Source organism: Schistocerca americana, chromosome X (assembly GCF_021461395.2).
Source record: "Schistocerca americana isolate TAMUIC-IGC-003095 chromosome X, iqSchAmer2.1, whole genome shotgun sequence".
NCBI lineage: Eukaryota > Metazoa > Arthropoda > Insecta > Orthoptera > Acrididae > Schistocerca > Schistocerca americana.
Genome location: NC_060130.1, coordinates 608,312,421 through 608,330,364, shown reverse-complemented (window position 1 = coordinate 608,330,364; position 17,944 = coordinate 608,312,421).

Genomic DNA, 17,944 nt, shown 5'->3' with positions numbered 1-17,944 from the left:
GTAAAGTTTGTCGAAGCTATCAACGGGGCTTTTCGTTGTATGAACTGTTCCATGAGCGATCATATGTTGATCAGCTCGCTTTCTATCTCACATCCCTAGCAAAGATGCTCTTTCCTGAGTAGCCACTGGGTTTTACGATAGTTTTGGTAGTAATAAGGCGGTGTCAGACTTCTGTGTGTTGTGGTATGAGCGAGTGTACGAGTGCTAGATTAGTTTACTTAATCCTGTTTCTTTTGGTTATCCCAGCCACTCCACATGATTGTATTGACTGACGCAATGATGTATTTCATTGAACCTTTGAGTAAAGGGGGATTGATGTTGAGTCCCATAGTGCTCAGAGCCAGAGCCATTTGAGTAAAGTAGAGGACTACAGTAACCTACTATTTTGTGAAAGCTGTTGTTTTTGTTTGTACTTGGTCCTAGTTCAACCAGACTGTTCAATGGACCATTCGGACCACAGGTTAAAAAATACCTTGCGGTTCCCATATAGCTATCCCAGTTCCCATTCATAGTGTATTTGTGACAGTGTGAGTTGAAAGCCTGATAAATGAATTTAGACGTCATATTCTATCTCCTTGATTAAAACATTATATGTTATCCGTAGCGCATTCCTTTTATATGATTATCAGATGCAAACAGTGAGTGGGTCTACAGTTAAGTTTTAACGGAAAGGAGCTCTGTCCAGACTGAAGTAACGATTTTAATCAATCCCTGACTTGCACACTTTTAGTAGTAGTAAATATAACAGATACGTTTCATCCTTCTCCCGTAGGATTTTTCACCAATGCAGGCTCGTCGTCAGGTAGCCAATATTTACAGTCAATACTTTGCTATTTAAGTGCAGATCTTCGTCTGCCGTATTAAGAGGAAAATGTGAAATTTATTAATTAACGACCACTGTTGTTTTAATTAGCTTAACTTCAAATGGGTTTAATAGGTGGCACAATCGTGCATGTCGTTCACAAGATAGTTGTTATAAACGGGTATAATCAGATGGTGAGTCTGCGATGGCTCGAAAGCTAGTTAATGCAAGGATACTAAAACGAAACTGAAGGCAGTAAACGGCAACTGATTGCTGTTTTAAGCCGAAAGATCCTGTACAGAAAAATTATATTTTCAAATCCACAAAAAGTTCCCTGTATCTGTTACTTAGAACGCACAGTACAAATCCTTGACGAAAGAGACAGAAGGTAGACACTTACTCGCCGTTTATATTTCAGCACGTCGAGACGTAAATCCCAATTACTTATCCCCAAGCAGTACTGAGCACAAGACAGCTTCATGGACCGTAAAATCCTCTCTAGCATTAGAGAGCTCTTAAAGACGTCTCTGTGCTTTAGCAGTAAATACTTTGCAGAAAGGATGGAAAGCAATATATCGGTTCAACATATCTATGTTTTTAGTATTCATGCTTCCACGTTAACTAGAAAATCCACCGCTATGCCGCTACTTTCTGCAGAAACTGGACTCGTCTGTATAACAATAATTGCACCTGGAAACGGAGGCAAATAGAGATATTGCGTGATATGCAGGTACATGTACATGTACATGTCTTCAGCGCAGTATGCGCTGATATGAAATTTACTGGCAGATTAAAACTGTGTGCCGGACCGAGACTCGAACTCAGGAAAATGGAACTAAAAAAAAGTGCCACCGCCACTTTTCATCCTATAACAAAAAAATCTGGTCCATTTCAGGCATTGGCTCCTGACTAAACTTACCCCAGAGATCTGCCTATATACCAGGGGAAATATGGGAAATCAAGGTTAGGGCTATCCTTACAAAACAAAAAGAAAAATCTTCCTTTTTTCTGAATTTTATTTTTATTTTTATTTCTTTTATTTATTTATTTATTTATTGTGTGTAATTGATCAGAGGCCTTCTGCGCCCCGCTGGTAATATGTTGAGTCACGTCTTCTCGAAAGGATGTGTTCCGTTCAATTGTTCAGAAATTTTCATTGGTTCAAACATGCAACTGAGCTACCCAAGCACGACTCACGCGACGTCCTCATAGCTTTACTTCTGCCGGTACCTCGTCTCTTACCTTCCAAACTTTACAGAAACTCTCCTTTTAACCTTGCAGAATTAGCACTCCTGAAAGAAAGGATATAGCGGAGACATGGCTTTGCCACAGCCTGGGAGATGTTTCCAGAATGAGATTTTCACTCTGCAGCGGAGTGTGCGCTGATATGAAACTTCTTGGTAGATTAAAACTGTGTGCCAGTCCGAGACTCGAATTCGGGACCTTTGCCTTTCGCAGGCAAGTGCTCTACCAACTGAGCTACCCAAGCACGACTCACGCCTTGTCCTCACAGCTTTACTTCTGGCAGTACATCGTCACCTACCTTTCAAACTTTACAGAAGCTCTCCTTTGAACCTTGCTGAACTAGCACTCTGAGAGAAAGGATATTGCGAAGACATGGCTTTGCCACAGCCTCGGGGATGTTTCCAGAATGAGATTTTCACCCTGCAGCGTAGTGTTTGCTGATATCGAACTTCCTGGCAGATAAAAACTGTGTGACGGACTGAGATTCGAAATCGGGACCATTGCTTTTCGCAGGCAAGTGCTCTACCAACTGAGCTACCCAAGCACGACTCACGCCCCGTCCTCACAGCTTTACTTCTGGCAGTACCTCTTCTCCTACCTTCCAAACTTTACAGAAGCTCTCCTGCGAACCTTGCAGAACTAGCACTCCTGAAACAAAGGATATTGCGGAGACATTGCTTTGCCACAGCCTCGGGGATGTTTCCAGAATGAGATTTTCACTCTGCAGCGGAGTGTGCGCTGATATGACGTACTGGCAGAAGTAAAGCTGTGAGTACGGGGCGTGAGTCGTTCTTGGGTAGCTCAGTTGGTAGAGCACTTGCCTGCGAAAGGCAAATGTGCTGAGTTCGAGTCTCGGTCCGGCACCGGCACACAGTTTTAATCTGCCAGAAAGTTTCAACAAAATTATTGCAATTTTTCATTTGTTAGATTGTCATGCATGGGAAAGCCGTCTTTCAGACTTCGTGGAACTACAGAGCACCCTACGACATTCCGTCTAATACAACATAGTATTTTGAGTCCCGATCTATTAGGCTTGTAGCCTTCGGGTGATAGCTTCATTGCATATCAAATAAAGTGTCACACTTTTGGTACTGAGGATATATATGGGAAATGGTGGCTGTTTTGTAAGAGAGCAAGAGCATGTGAAACCCTAACATTTGACACTTTGCGGATTTATTGGTTATTTTTCTTTGAAAGCTGGTAAACGTAATGTAGATGTGGTAATATGAAATACACGGCACTAAATCTACCGCGCTGCGCTACATCGCTACTCCTCTAGACTCCGTGAAACTTGGCATCATGGTCACGAGCACACCTACAGCTGTGCACGTTTGAAGGAGCCTTTGCGCATGTGCAGTTGGCGTTACGTAATTGCCTTACTGGCGAAATACATACAGAATTGATAAACAAAGTGCAAGGTTAAAGTCATTCACAACTAGCCCTTAACAGTCAACTATAAGTGCACGGCAATGCCACCGTGTAGTACCATACTTCAGAATAATTTTGTCCCCATTCGCTTCTCATAAGTCGCACTAGAAGGTAGCACGCTCCTCAGATATGCAAATTCACTCCGTATGTAGTAAAATTAGATTGAACACCAGTATATGTTATAGTTATATCGATAGAAAGACCTTTGTTTTGGTATTCTGAATGAGATATAGTATATTAAGTTTAGAATTTTATCATACAGTAATCGATTTAACGCGCTGAGAAACATGAAGCACATCATCGTCAATTGTGAGACTATGGTGTTAATTGATGCTTATGACATGTGTTGATATTATGATGGGTAAGGTCTATCGGTGCTATAGGCCCACACTGTATAGATGAACATTCACAAAAAGTTGTCCCATGGGTTTCTTTGATTTTCAAAAAAATGGCTCTGAGCACTACGGGACTTAACAGCTGTGGTCATCAGTCCCCTAGAACTTAGAACTACTTAAACCTAACTAACCTAAGGACAACACACACATCCATGCCCCAGGCAGGATTCGAACCTGCGACCGTAGCGGCCGCGCGGTTCCAGAATGAAGCGCCTAGAACCGCTCGGCCACCACGGCCGGCTTTGATTTTCACTTAAATGTGGAATCGACAACTGTGAGTTTTGGGCCCTTACGGTTCTCAGTACCTCATTTGTATTCTAGTTAATTGACCATGTTAATGGACAGTACTATTTGAATTGAATTATTTTCACAAACGCCAGTTTGTGCTTGGAGTTGGTTGCTTACTGTGGAGGAATCGGCTTTCGTGTGCAGTGTCAACATGAAGTCTGTTGAATGCATTTTAAGTGCTAACAGAAAAGAAAATTACCAGGAAAAGTTAGCCGCAGAGGAACTAGGGCCTCCCAGACAGTTGTTAAATATGTTGCTAAGGGTAACTGTTAGACAGAAGATGCTATTAATTGCACTCTGTCATATTTATCTGCATCCAAAATTTTGTGAACACCTAGAATACTCACGAGCCACCATTGTATCAGGGAACATGTTCTTTCGGATTAGGGTACGAATGGTTGCCACGCTGCATGATTCTGTCAGTGACTGCGACGGCTCTACTTGAGTCTATAGCGACGCCGCTATGAGACTAAAAGCAGAAACGGTGGCGCTCAATATGCTGTTAATCATGCGTCTCGCAATCGTCTGGAAAACGGTACTGGTACACACAGGATTCTGCTGAGAGAACCTTACTGGTCTCATGTTACTTGGAGTTGTTCTTACTTCTGGAACAATCATCTCTTCCTCTATAATACTGGTTCTAGCAGTCGTTCAGAGCAGGAATCGTCAGTATACTGGCACCAAATATGGTCTTTGGTTATCTCATCATGACTGATATCTGGAGCAGTACAGTAGACTAGCTATTCACATTCCTCAGCACTCCCATAGTGTCCCTATCGAAAATATCAACTTGTAGAGCTACTGTCTAACGAGTATCCGACTCATATCACTCTTCTCTCACCTTTCAGGTGAGTAGACTCCAGCCCATGAAGTGCGATTCTAGAACTTGTTGAAAATACGTATTAACAGCCACCATAACTTACTTGTCGGTGGTGAAACTTGTTTCGTTCCACTGTCAAAGAACTGCCGGCTCTGAGCGACTAAGAAATCACTCGGAACGGAAACAGAGACCGGTAGTGCTCTGCATGCAGTTCAGTTTCCTATTCTACAGACACTCAAGCTAGTCCATGTCCATGATTGAAGTTCGTTGCGAAGCTGATTGTAAATACTACCAAACCGGTTACCAAACAAGTACAACATCTGGAGCGAGCAGGTAAGCATTCATTTAAAGAGTAGTCGACATACAGCACTGCCAGTGACTGGTGTGCAGGATCTTTTAACGTCGCCTGGTAATCAACTCATAGGAGCAGAAGTCCCCTAGCTGCGTGTGAGTCACTGTATAGATCACCGTCAGTGGGCTTGTCGCCAGGGACTGCAACGTACTGGGAGCTGGAGACTGCGTGTAGGTACTGGCTAGATTCAGGTCTGCCATAGGGATGGTGGTTATCGTTGAAACAAGTGGTTTTCGATTATGCCATATTACACGTTGCTTACTCTTACTCTCTGAAGAAATTTGTGTTTGAAATAAGTAGTTGAGAATTGTCTTTAAATTCAGTTCTTATGATCGAATTAAGACAATTATGTAACTTACTCTGATAGTTAGAAATTCTTTCCTAGGTTCGGAAGACAGTGATTTCCCCAATGAAGGTGAGGAAGTTGGAGATCTCGATCGATGTGGGGTTGAAGCTGTGGCAGAAATCAGTCACAGTGTCTCCAGCAAAGATGGTGAAAGTGAAGAAGACGGGCACGGCGACGACGGTAGCGAAAGGTCACAAGACGACTTTCGTGCATCGTCTCTTTTGGATGTAATAGTTTGTCCCCTGGAGGAAGTACAAAACTGAGGGTCAAGTTATAATCCCAAGTTTATAGTGAGTCAATAAAATCATAGGTATAGCAATAAAATTTACCTTCTCTTCCAAAGAACACTGTGGATGTTTACTTCTTTTATTATGTCGCAAGTTCGTTGCGTCTTCCCCCGTTTTAATCGCTTAAAGCAAATGGGCCATTCTACTTAATTGCCACCTCACTTCGTAAAATACTTCCAGACTGCGGATGGTGCCTTTCTGCGATACAGCCGATTTCTGCGAAGAAAGCGAGAAAGTATTACATAGACTGGGTGTGCGGAAATCCTGCACATATCACGTAGACGCGCATCGTCTAATAGGTCGTGTCATGTATTTGTTGCTCGTTTCTAACTGTCGGCGTTGTTATTTAAATAGCACTGATCACTTTCCATTTTTTTATAATAACCCAATATTTCAAAGCAATGCAAATTTTACCGCTAAGTATTACTCGTTTTTGAAAATACTTTTATTTAAAAACAAAAGTGCTAGCACCGCTGCTATGCTAAACTGATATAGGCTATCGTTTTTTACATTGTTGTTAGAAAAAATACTAAAAAGCTGTTATAAATGAGACCAAATTAACACCGAAAAATACCTGCTGTTCAAGATTAAAATACCAAGTATCTGCTTTACCTGGTTGGTTGTTCCAGTCCTTATCCGCAGGTGCAGGGGCCGCGTTGCAGATGAGTTTTCGTTTGTAATATTGCCATTTAGTCGAGTGTTTTGTCTGTTTAATCGGAATTAACTGTTTTTCCAAGTATAGAATATGAGGTACATAGCACACTAATGTCGTCTGCTTAACTAAAAGTGCGTAGTGACTAGCAGCAAATAGATTTAATGTCAGAGTTTACAGACCTGCTGTTCCAAAGCCACTGTACATTCAGCATTAAGGCGTAGACGAGAGTTTACGCCTACAAAAAATTTATGTCCACTGTATGTTATACTAGTTTGGGCTATTCTTAGACGCCACGGCCAGCTAATTTTGAACCTAGTTCCACGACAGAAATCGCGTTACATTCACTTTCGCTGTAGCCAGCCATAGTCTTCACATTACTTACAAAATTCTCAAAACCATAGCCATTCCTTCGCGGAAATATTGCAGTTTTGTAATACTCCTTGCCTTCAATATTCTTCAAAATTCTGAACACCGTTGCTACGAAACAATAAGACTCTTTCTAATATCTTCCCATAAGTTGAACAGTGCTGTTACCATGTTAGTGAGAATAACTGTTGTATCGAGTTGGATAAGACATGCAATGGTTTGCATGACTTCTCCATGCAGCAACACGATGTCGAAATTATGATTAGTACGCCACCTAAGACATATGGCCTCGAAGGACACGTGAAACTAATTTATAATTAACTATATTCCCAATTATTTATTTATTTTTTATTTATTTATTTATTGTTCCGTGGGACCAAATTAAGGAAAAGTCTCCATGGTCATGGAACGAGTCAATACATGAAATTATAACACGATATTAGAAACAGATAAAATGAAATATAAAAAAACATATTCAGGTGACAAGTCGTAAGTTTAAATGAAGAAAATCAACAATGTAACACTGGAATTTGCTTAATCTTTTAGCTCTTCCAGGAGCTCCTCGACAGAATAGAAGGAGTGAGCCACGAGGAAACTCTTCAGGTTAGACTTAAAAGTGTTTGGGCTACTGATAAGATTTTTGAGTTCTTGTGGTAGCTTATTGAAAATGGATGCAGCTGAATACTGCACTCCTTTCTGCACAAGAGTCAAGGAAGTGCATTCTACATGCAGATTTGACTTCTGCCTAGTATTAACTGAGTGAAAGCTGCTAACTCTTGGGAATAGACTAATATTGATAACAAAAAACGACATTAAAGAAAATATATACTGTGAGGGCAATGTCAGAATTCCCAGATTTTTGAATAGGGGTCGACAGGAGGATCTCGAACTTACACCACATATAGCTCGAACAGCCCGTTTTTGAGCCAAAAATACCCTTTTTGAATCAGAAGAATTACCCCAAAAAATAATACCATACGACATAACCGTATGAAAATATGCGAAGTAGACTGCTTTTCGTGTTGAAGTGTCACTTATTTCAGATACTGTTCTAATGGTAAATAAAGCAGCATTTAGCTTCTGAACAAGATCCTGGACATGGGATTTCCACAACAGCTTACTATCTATCCGAACGCCTAGGAACTTGAACTGTTCCGTCTCGCTTATAATATGCCTATTCTGTCTGATTAAAATATCGGTTCTTGTTGAATTGTGAGTTAGAAACTGTAAAAACAGGGTCTTACTGTGATTATCTATTTAAGAAATGTACCCAAAAGTAATTACATTAAATTAAAAGTACAGTATGTAGTTTATGTTAGTAAGATACACTATTCGAATAGCAAACGAGTCTTAATTTGGAGTGTGGAACTTACCAGGAAATGTTAATCCTCTGAGTGTATGGTTTCTAGGAAAGAAAAAAGAAGCAAAGTTACGTTAATAAGAACTCACAACACAGGCCCACTGTTACGTAAAGAGCAAAGAATCAAGCAAAACGTACAGGTAAGGATCGAAAAAGTAGCATTTCCTCAATAGTAATGTGACTAACCAGAAGACAGAGGAAGCATCTCGAAAAACTTATAGGCAATTTCTAAAATTAATGAGAGATAGTTTGATTGACTCTGTGTATTATTCTGTACTTTGCACAAAAATCAATAGTTCAAACGTCTGCCACTCTGTCAGTTCAATATTTGTATTCAGTGTCTGGAGACAACGCAATGAACTTCGTACAATATGGTGACTGGGTCCTTTCTTGCAGATACTAGAGATCAGAAACGAGATCTGCAGACTAGAGAATAGCGATCAGTTCCTGTAGTGATTCCACGAGGTAAATCCTCCACGTAGCGAGCGATCAGTAACCCAGAATAAAGGATCAGTTGCTCATTAGATCCAAAATGTCCCTCCCGTGTCGTCTGTGATCGGAATCAGGATTCCAGAGCATGTTGCTGCAACAGCATCCCATGAAACATGCTGAATTAGCCACTATGACAGAGACTGTATGCAGAAAAATACACTATATACGACATGGGCTCTGAGCACTATGGGACTTAACAAAAAAAAAAAAAAAAAAAAAAAATGGTTCAAATGGCTCTGAGCACTATGGGACTTAACATCTGAGATCATCAGTCCCATAGAACTTAAAACTACTTAAACCTAACTAACCTAAGGATATCACACACATCCATGCCCGAGGCAGGATTCGAACCTGTGACCATAGCAGCTGTGTAGTTCTGAACTGAACCGCCTAGAACCGCTCGGCCACATCGGCCGGCTATATACGACATGGATGCCTGGTTTCTGTGTTCCTTACTATCAACCTTAAAAAGAATGAAAATCAAAAAATGGTCAGTTCTTTATACCTTAGTTTTTTTGAGAGGTCAGTTTGTAAGGCACTGTCATGCTGTTTCATTTGATGCTTCACTGCGAAAGGTGACGCACTGGCAACACATTTGGCAATTCACTTGAGAGCGAATGACCTTGGAGGAAAAGACTCACATGTTCTTACTCATGAGCCACCCCATTCTTGGCATTCTGAGCTCGCTGTCTGATTCACTTCCTGGCAGCTGCTCACCGCTCACAGCTCACTGCTCTGCGCTTTCTTACAATTCAGTGTTCATGGTTCTCCTACAACTCACCACTCCTAACTCAGTGATTCAGCTTGCAACACTCTTCACTGTTTCATAATTAATCTCGCATTTTGACCCGATTCTTTCTTGACTTAGTGCTCTCAGTTTGAGTTCGCCTCACATTGGATATGCTTCTTTATAACAATAATGAGATGTATATTACATGGTTAAATTCTGCATACATATTAGCATATGAGTTAGTTGTAGAATACATTACATCTACACTTGTTCTCATTGTAAGTCTGTAGTATTTAATAGTGCATAATAATGGTAAGTATGGAAGTGGGATGTATAAAATTTTCATTTTTATGGACAAATGTTATGTACAGTAATCAAATTAAAGGAGGGTGAAAAAATTTTGTATTACTATGTGATAGAAAATGATGCTGACCAAGAACTCTAGATAAAGAGAATTGGTATTCATGCATATGCTGATGAATAATGTGCACTTCTGGTTATGTCACATTCACTATCTAGCATGCTTTTGTCACATTGTAATTAAAATATTTAAATACGGTCCTACAAATAAGACAGTTAAGTCTGAACAAGCATTTCAGGGGACGTAACGCTATGGAAATCGCACCAAGTCTTGTCATATTGCACATCTCTTATTCTGCTCATCACTTTCCTCTAAAAAACACTAATACTTAACATGGATTTATCTCTTGGAGGTAAGTGCTTGTTAGTGGAATGGAAACAGAAAAGTTGGTAGAAAACCATTTACAGAGCAGATAATTTCTTTTTCCACGAATGGTGATAATTTATTCAACCCAAAACATCGTGCTGCCACTGACAACACTTCAAAGCACTTTTGACGAATGAGATTTCCAGTTCGCAATTCCTTATCCGTTAGGGAGTTCCTTAACTTATTTAAAAATGGAACAACGAGAATACATTGATTATTTTGACTGGAATCGACCTCTTGGTCAAGACACCAAAGTTCTAGAACATGTAATAAGAATCAATGAAATTCATATGCATTTATACTGGGCGAGAACAGGCAATGCTCAGTACTACAATCTACTCCCACTGAGTCAAGCAAAGACTGAGCAGAGAGAGTAGCAAGCAGTATCATTTCAACAACATGTGGTCGTGTTGCATCGGTAGTAGACTTCCTCTTCAGTCATAAGACCAACCGTTTGAACCGTGTGTCCTTGGAATGTCTTGATAGGACAGTCATCTACAGTGAGCTCAACATGCAGCAATGGGCGTCTTCCAGTTCAATACAGTTTACGACATGTCACAGGTGAAACAAGTCATTGGTGGAACATACAACTTGTATGCTCCGTCTTCTCATAAGACAGCGAATGTCTTAGGAGACCGTCCTTGGCTCATCTACATTTGTCACAGATGTGCGGGTCGGCATCATGGTACCACAGTGTACGGTACAAGACAAACATACATGTAATCTCTCTCCTTTTAGTGGCAATATACCGTTGCAGATTGTGGATTGCATCACATGCAATGGTTTGTGCATATGTTGGGCATCTCCCTGCATGGTAGAACTGCACTGAAGCCTGAGCACCATAGAGCTCAGTTTCCCCAAGAGCTGTGAGGGGAGTTTTGGTCTCCTTCTGTGCCACACAGGTGGAAGACAGTTCGGGCCGTGGCATTAGCCCAGAGCAGGTAGCCCCAGCTGCGCCTCTGTCAGCTCGTGACATCAGCGAGGGAGGTCCCCAGATTTCATAATCTCAAGTACACGTTTGGGGATTAGCGTCTTCCAAAGCACAAGGGCTGGCGCTACCAGATAAGGGAACAGCACTCCAGTGCAACTTTCCTGTTATTTGGGCAGTGATGTCGACAAGGTGGGCTTTTGGAGCTCTGTCTCAACTAGTAAAACTGAAGTGATATCAGGTGTTCCCCAGGGAAGCGTCATGGGACCTCTGCTGTTCCTGATCCATATAAATGACCTGGGTGACAATCTGAGCAGTTCTCTTAGGTTGTTCGCATATGATGCTGTAATTTACCGTCTAGTAAGGTTATCCGAAGACCAGTATCAGTTGCAAAGCAATTTAGAAAAGATTGCTGTATGGTGTGGCAGGTGGCAGTTGACGCTAAATAACGAAAAGTGTGAGGTGATCCACATGAGTTCCAAAAGAAATCCGTTGGAATTCGATTACTTGATAAATAGTACAATTCTCAAGGCTGTCAATTCAACTACGTATCTGGGTGTTAAAATTACGAACAACTTCAGTTGGAAAGACCACATAGATAATACTGTGGGGAAGGCGAGCCAAAGGTTGCGTTTCATTAGCAGAACACTTAGAAGATGCAACAAGTCCACTAAAGAGACAGCTTACACTGCACTCGTTCGTCCTCTGTTAGAATATTGCTGCTCGGTGTGGGATCCTTACCAGGTGGGATTGACGGAGGACATCGAAAGGGTGCAAAAAAGGGCAGCTCGTTTTGTATTACCACGTAATAGGGGAGAGAGTGTGGCAGATTTGATACGCGAGTTGGGATGGAAGTCATTAAAGCAAAGACGTTTTTCGTCACGGCGAGATCTATTTACGAAATTTCAGTCACCAATTTTCTCTTCCGAATGCGAAAATATTTTGTTGAGCCCAACCTACATAGGTAGGAATGATCATCAAAATAAAATAAGAGAAATCAGAGCTCGAACAGAAAGGTTTAGGTGTTCGTTTTTCCCGCGCGCTGTTCGGGAGTGGAATGGTAGAGAGATAGTATGATTGTGGTTCGATGAACCCTCTGCCAAGTAGTTAAATGTGAATTGCAGAGTAATCATGTAGATGTAGATGTAGATGTAGATGTAGTAATTCTTGCTTCACGGCCCCAGGAACGTTGCGATTCACGTAACAATTAATTTTACATCACTAAAAATAAAAACATGGGTACATTTTAGGTATAATCATTTTTATAGAAGCCTCCGTTTGATTATCACATAAGCCGGCCGCGGTGGCCGTGCGGTTCTAGGCACTTCAGTCCGGAACCGCGTGACTGCTACGGTCGCAGGTTAGAATCCTGCCTCGGGCATGGATGTAAGTGATGTCCTTAGGTTAGTTAGGTTTAAGTAGTTCTAAGTTCTAGGGGACTGATGACCTCAGATGTTGAGTCCCATAGTGCTCAGAGCCATTTGATTATCACATAAGGACGATTTCACCATGTGCATCTTAACCCTATTTCTCGCATATATATGACTTGTAAAAGAAACAAAATAAATTTACGGACGTAAAACTTTCTCACAGTCGTATGTCTGGATACTTTATGAAATCTGTAAGGCGGTAACTAATAATTTTATTCACGCCTAGGCTTGTGATTTGATATATAAATTTATTATACGTCTTTACTCTACAATCAGATGTCATCCACGTTAAGCAGTCTATTTCAGCTGTCTTATCGTTGTCCACAATCACATTGCTGCTTCCCTGGCTGTCTCCTTCCATGGAGAAGTTGTGGTTTATATTAAGTACTCGCAAATCCCAATTTTATTAAAAATTCCGGCCTAGTCTTGCGTATGTTCAAATCCAAGACGTAACAGTCATCTACATGTAGCTGCGGCGGTATTGCAGGCAGCTCTTCCATTAGAACATCCAACTGAACGTCGGAAAATTCAACTTTATATGGTATAGCCACAGGATGTTTATATTTGCAATGCTTCCTTGCAGATTTTTTCAAGTATTTCTCTTGCTGTAACACTGGCGTTCCTATGTGGACAGAAGGGTAACTTTGCTTTGGCACCATGTCTCACGTGACAAACTTGGAAAATATCCTACGTACATAATAGTTAAATGCTCCATATATTTCCTGTCTTAATATTACAGACCATCCCTTCCGTAACTGCTCCTGACACTCCACTTCATCACAGATTATAACAACCACACTGTTAACGCAAAACGGTTCTCTAGTGGGTGTAAGCACATTTAAATTCTTCTTGCTAAGCATCGAGCCATTTTCGGTGTAATTTATACTACCAATGTCACTAACAAGATTGTCTAGGCTCTCCAGGAATAACCACACACCAGAGCGTTCGTCGGTTGGTCTTGTCGTCCTCCCTAATAGCCGAAGAACGTTTATACCTTTGCAGGGATTCATGTTGACACTTTCAATTACGACAGAAGACCGGTCAGTTGCGGCTCTTAGAGCTCTTTTCATACTGTAAAGATCGAAGATGGCGGTATTTCCCATCATGTCATCTTCCGATCACGCATTCTAAACTCTGTTGTACTTGCAATCCACTTATAAACTCCCAGCCCAACTATGTTATTTTGTGTGCAATGTGTCCGAGGGATGGAGAGATGGAGACTGTCTCTCACGAGTACCATACTTCTGTATGGTATAGAACCATCACATCATCTGGAATACATAGTAAAGCGCTGTGCTTTGACGCGATTTTGGACGGGATAGTACAGAGCAATTTCCGCACAGTGGAGCATAGGGCTGTACCAGAACCACTGGCGGATACAGAAAAACCTTAAGGAGGAGGCGCTAAGGACATTTTGAGCTACCCTTATTTTTACTGTAATAAAAAAAATCATATGCAAAGTTTAAGAAAGTTATGCCATCTCATAATATAAAAAAGTTACAATTATGGTAATCTTCCTTAAATGATGTTTTCTATGTGTCTATTCTTCCTGGAAAATTGGTTAATTACATCGTCAACAGGACAATCAATGTCAGGGTGAGTGTTCAACAGTTAAGCCATTAATGTAAACTAGAGTCCCATTCTTCGTTTATCCATTATGGATCGTGGGACGACGACTGGCATGAACTTCTAGATGCAATGATTTACCACCAGCGTACGTATTGTAGAAATTTATTTTATTTTATGAACTTCTGTGTGCTACCAGTTTCGGCATTACATTGATGCCATCTTCAGACCCCACTCGTCATAGTCGTAAAATCGTTGTACACGGAAGGAGCCATATAACTGGATCCATGAATCAAATCATCCTGCAACAGCTCTTGCAGCATGATTCGATTCACGGATCTAGTTACATGGCTCCTTCCGTGTATGGCGATTTTACGACTGTGACAAGTGGGGCCTGAAGATGGCATCATTGTTATGCCGAAACTGGTAGCACATAGAAATTCATAAAATAAAATAAATTTCTACAATACATACGGCTGTTTGTAAAGTATTGCATCAAGAAACTTCCCATTCGGCGAAAAGTCCGTGTTTATAAGGCTACGTATCGAAGGTTCTCTGTGCAAGATTCACGACTTTTTTCGAACAAATATCAGACAGAATGACGTATCGAGATGGCTAAAATGGACACGACTTTCCTCGTAAGTATGTGTTAACTAGCTATGTGCCAGACAGAAACGCGTGTGCTACATAGGAAAGCGCAACTACTCAATAAGCCGAGTCGACTGACGAAAGAAACGAACCTCTCATGTGTATCTGCCACTGACGCGAGCGCAGTTTTGCATGGGGTCTCTCACTGCAAAATTCGCGCATTAGAGTACAGGCGCCGTGCCCGGACATGGTCAGCATGTCAGAGAAGATAACGTTACGGAAATTTATTGCACACCTCTTATTCTGCTTATCACTTTGATGTTTATCGAGCGACCCCCGCAGTTAATTTCAGGAAGTAGAAAATTCGATTAAGTTTTTTGTAGCTTTTACGTATTTGTTTACAATAAAATTGCGAGAAAATAACAAGAATCAGTTAAAACACTGGCCGCATTGTTGCCAGATCTCCCACAAGGTCAAGATCATAATACCCCCACTCCTACTCTGTTCTATTAGTTAAATATTCCTCGGCTAGATATAAAATCTTTTAAATAGAATGTTTTTAAAATGACTCTAGCACATTCCGTAGGCTGCACACAAGAGGACAGTAGCCATTGGGTACTTCTGACAAAATCGTTTCTTCACCCTTATATAAGGTTTACTAACTCAAGGTACTATTCTGCTGACAGGTATGATATCTATTGTCATGTCTATAGTGGTAGAACATGAAGACCAGATCCCACAATCGAAAATCATTCACACAAACAGACAGACAGACACACACACACACACACACACACACACACACACACACTAATACTCTGTCTCTCTCTCTCTTTCTCTTTGCCGTAACTGGGATATCATTTCCTAGAGTCGAGTGCAACTGTTAGACAGGGACATCTGTGTCATTCTTTTACTACATCATTCTCCATCAATCCCACTCATCACTCTTAGAGTTGTAAAACTACCGTAGACTACGATAGACAACAATAAATAAACCTCGAAAACGGTAGTTTTCCTAGTAACCTTGTTTAGTTAAGATCGTAACTGTGTTACCTGTACGTTGGGTGCGTTGCAAACCTATTGTGCGTTACGTCATTTCGATCGCTTTCATAGAATATTAAGTCAGTGTCTTACTAGATTTCCCACGAAAGCAGAAGTATTGAACCGTCTAGAAACTGAATCAGACTTGTATAAAATTCCACGTAATCTACGGAAAATTTGTGTTCTCCATAGTTACCCTCCTGTCCGTTAGTTAAAATTGATCAGTATTTATAGTAAAATTAAAACTGTCAATGTTTAACTCATGTTTTACTCGAAATTTATTGATTTATAGCGTTAAACAGAGGGATGTTGTATTAAAAAAAAATGTAATCCTACAGATTTCTCACACAGCACTAGAAAACGCAATTTCTCCATAAAAAGCCAAAAAGGAGCAAAACAAAAAAATATAAAATATCGCTTTAATACGCCGTAGGGCTTGTTTAAAACATGCTTCCGTTATTCACAAACAACTTCCACACTGATCAATAACAACAGAACCGAGATGAAGAACGATCTGCTGAGAACAAAATAACAACAATAACAATACAGATTTCTTAATGTTTGTACATGTGAAGTGTACTTGCATCAAACGTAATAGCTTCTTTTACATAAAAGCGCAGAAGTGACGCTATCAGCTAACTTTTATTACTCACACAACGTGATTTGTGTTCTCTAAGGAGATGAAATACACACTCAGTTAACAACGAACAATGTGGGATTTTAATCACGTACAAAACAAACAAACAAAGAAGCCGTCGGCTTCCAGTTCCTCTCTTACACACTCTTTTATGTTTCTTTCCCTACCTGTGCTACTAATGCTATCGGTAATGCTAACAATTACTACGTCATTTACATGCTGCATCAAAACTTGCAAAGCATAGCTCTGCTGGAGCGCAATTCTAATCACTCTGAAGTATCTTTAAAATAAATGTTTTATGTGGTTTGAATTCAACAAGAATTGCACACCCCTCGCTGGGTTCGTGCCATCGATCTGCACGTCTTCTGCAACATTTATTGAGGGCACAAAACCGATTAGGTAAAGATTGAGAGGTAAATCGGTTGTATCTGCTCTAAGGAGCCATCAGTCCTGCCTGTTAAGGATTCCATACCACGCAGAAATACCCTAGAACAGGACTGAGGAGAGTGGTTAAGGCAGTTCCTTTAGTAGATTTGCTGATATGCACAGGTGTTACTTAGAACACAAAACATACCAAGAAATTGATAATTATTACTAACAAACGAGTTAAGTTACTACACAACTGACGAGGAGATATACTCTTAATGGAATGAAATATGTTTTACACATCTGATCTTGGATACTACCTTCGTATAGGCAATAGCAACGTGTGGGAAATCTCTGTGGTCTGTGGAGCTTCCCACGTTATCTATTGCAAACAGTATGAACTTATAACAATTAATGGATCGAAAATACGGTTATATATAACGATTTCGTCTTCGTGTTGGAGTTCCATGTATTACGAAGTTGTGATTCTTCAACTTCACCTGGCGTAATTCATGACGAAATACACACATCAAAAGAAGTTTTGCATCACCCCAGTTACCAGAACTCCTGAAGATAAACGTTGACTGTGGATATTGTATCACAGACACACTAGCTCTGACTGTTTAGAGATGTCACTAAACCCACACAAAAATGTAAACAACCATGCATGACCACTGCCTATTAGACGGAGGGGGTCCGAGAGCCAATCAGTTCCAGTCATTCCACCAGAAGGAGGTACACGGCTCGTGTTGTCTGTAGTTCAACCATGCCGGTCAATACCGCGATTCGATCGCGTCCCCATTGTTACTTTGTGCCAGGCAGGGCTTTCAACAAGGGAAGTGTCGAGGCGTCTCGGAGGGAACCAAAGCGACGTTGTTCAGACATGGAGATACAGAGAGACGACATGCCTCGCTCAGGCCGCCCAAGGGCTACTATCGCAGTGGACGACTGCTACCTACATATTATAGCTCTGAGGAACCCTGACTGCAACACCACCATGTTGAATAATGCTTTTCGTGCAGCCACAGGACGACGTGTTACGACTCAAACTGTGCGCAATGGGCTTCATGATGAGCAACTTCGCTCCCGACGTCC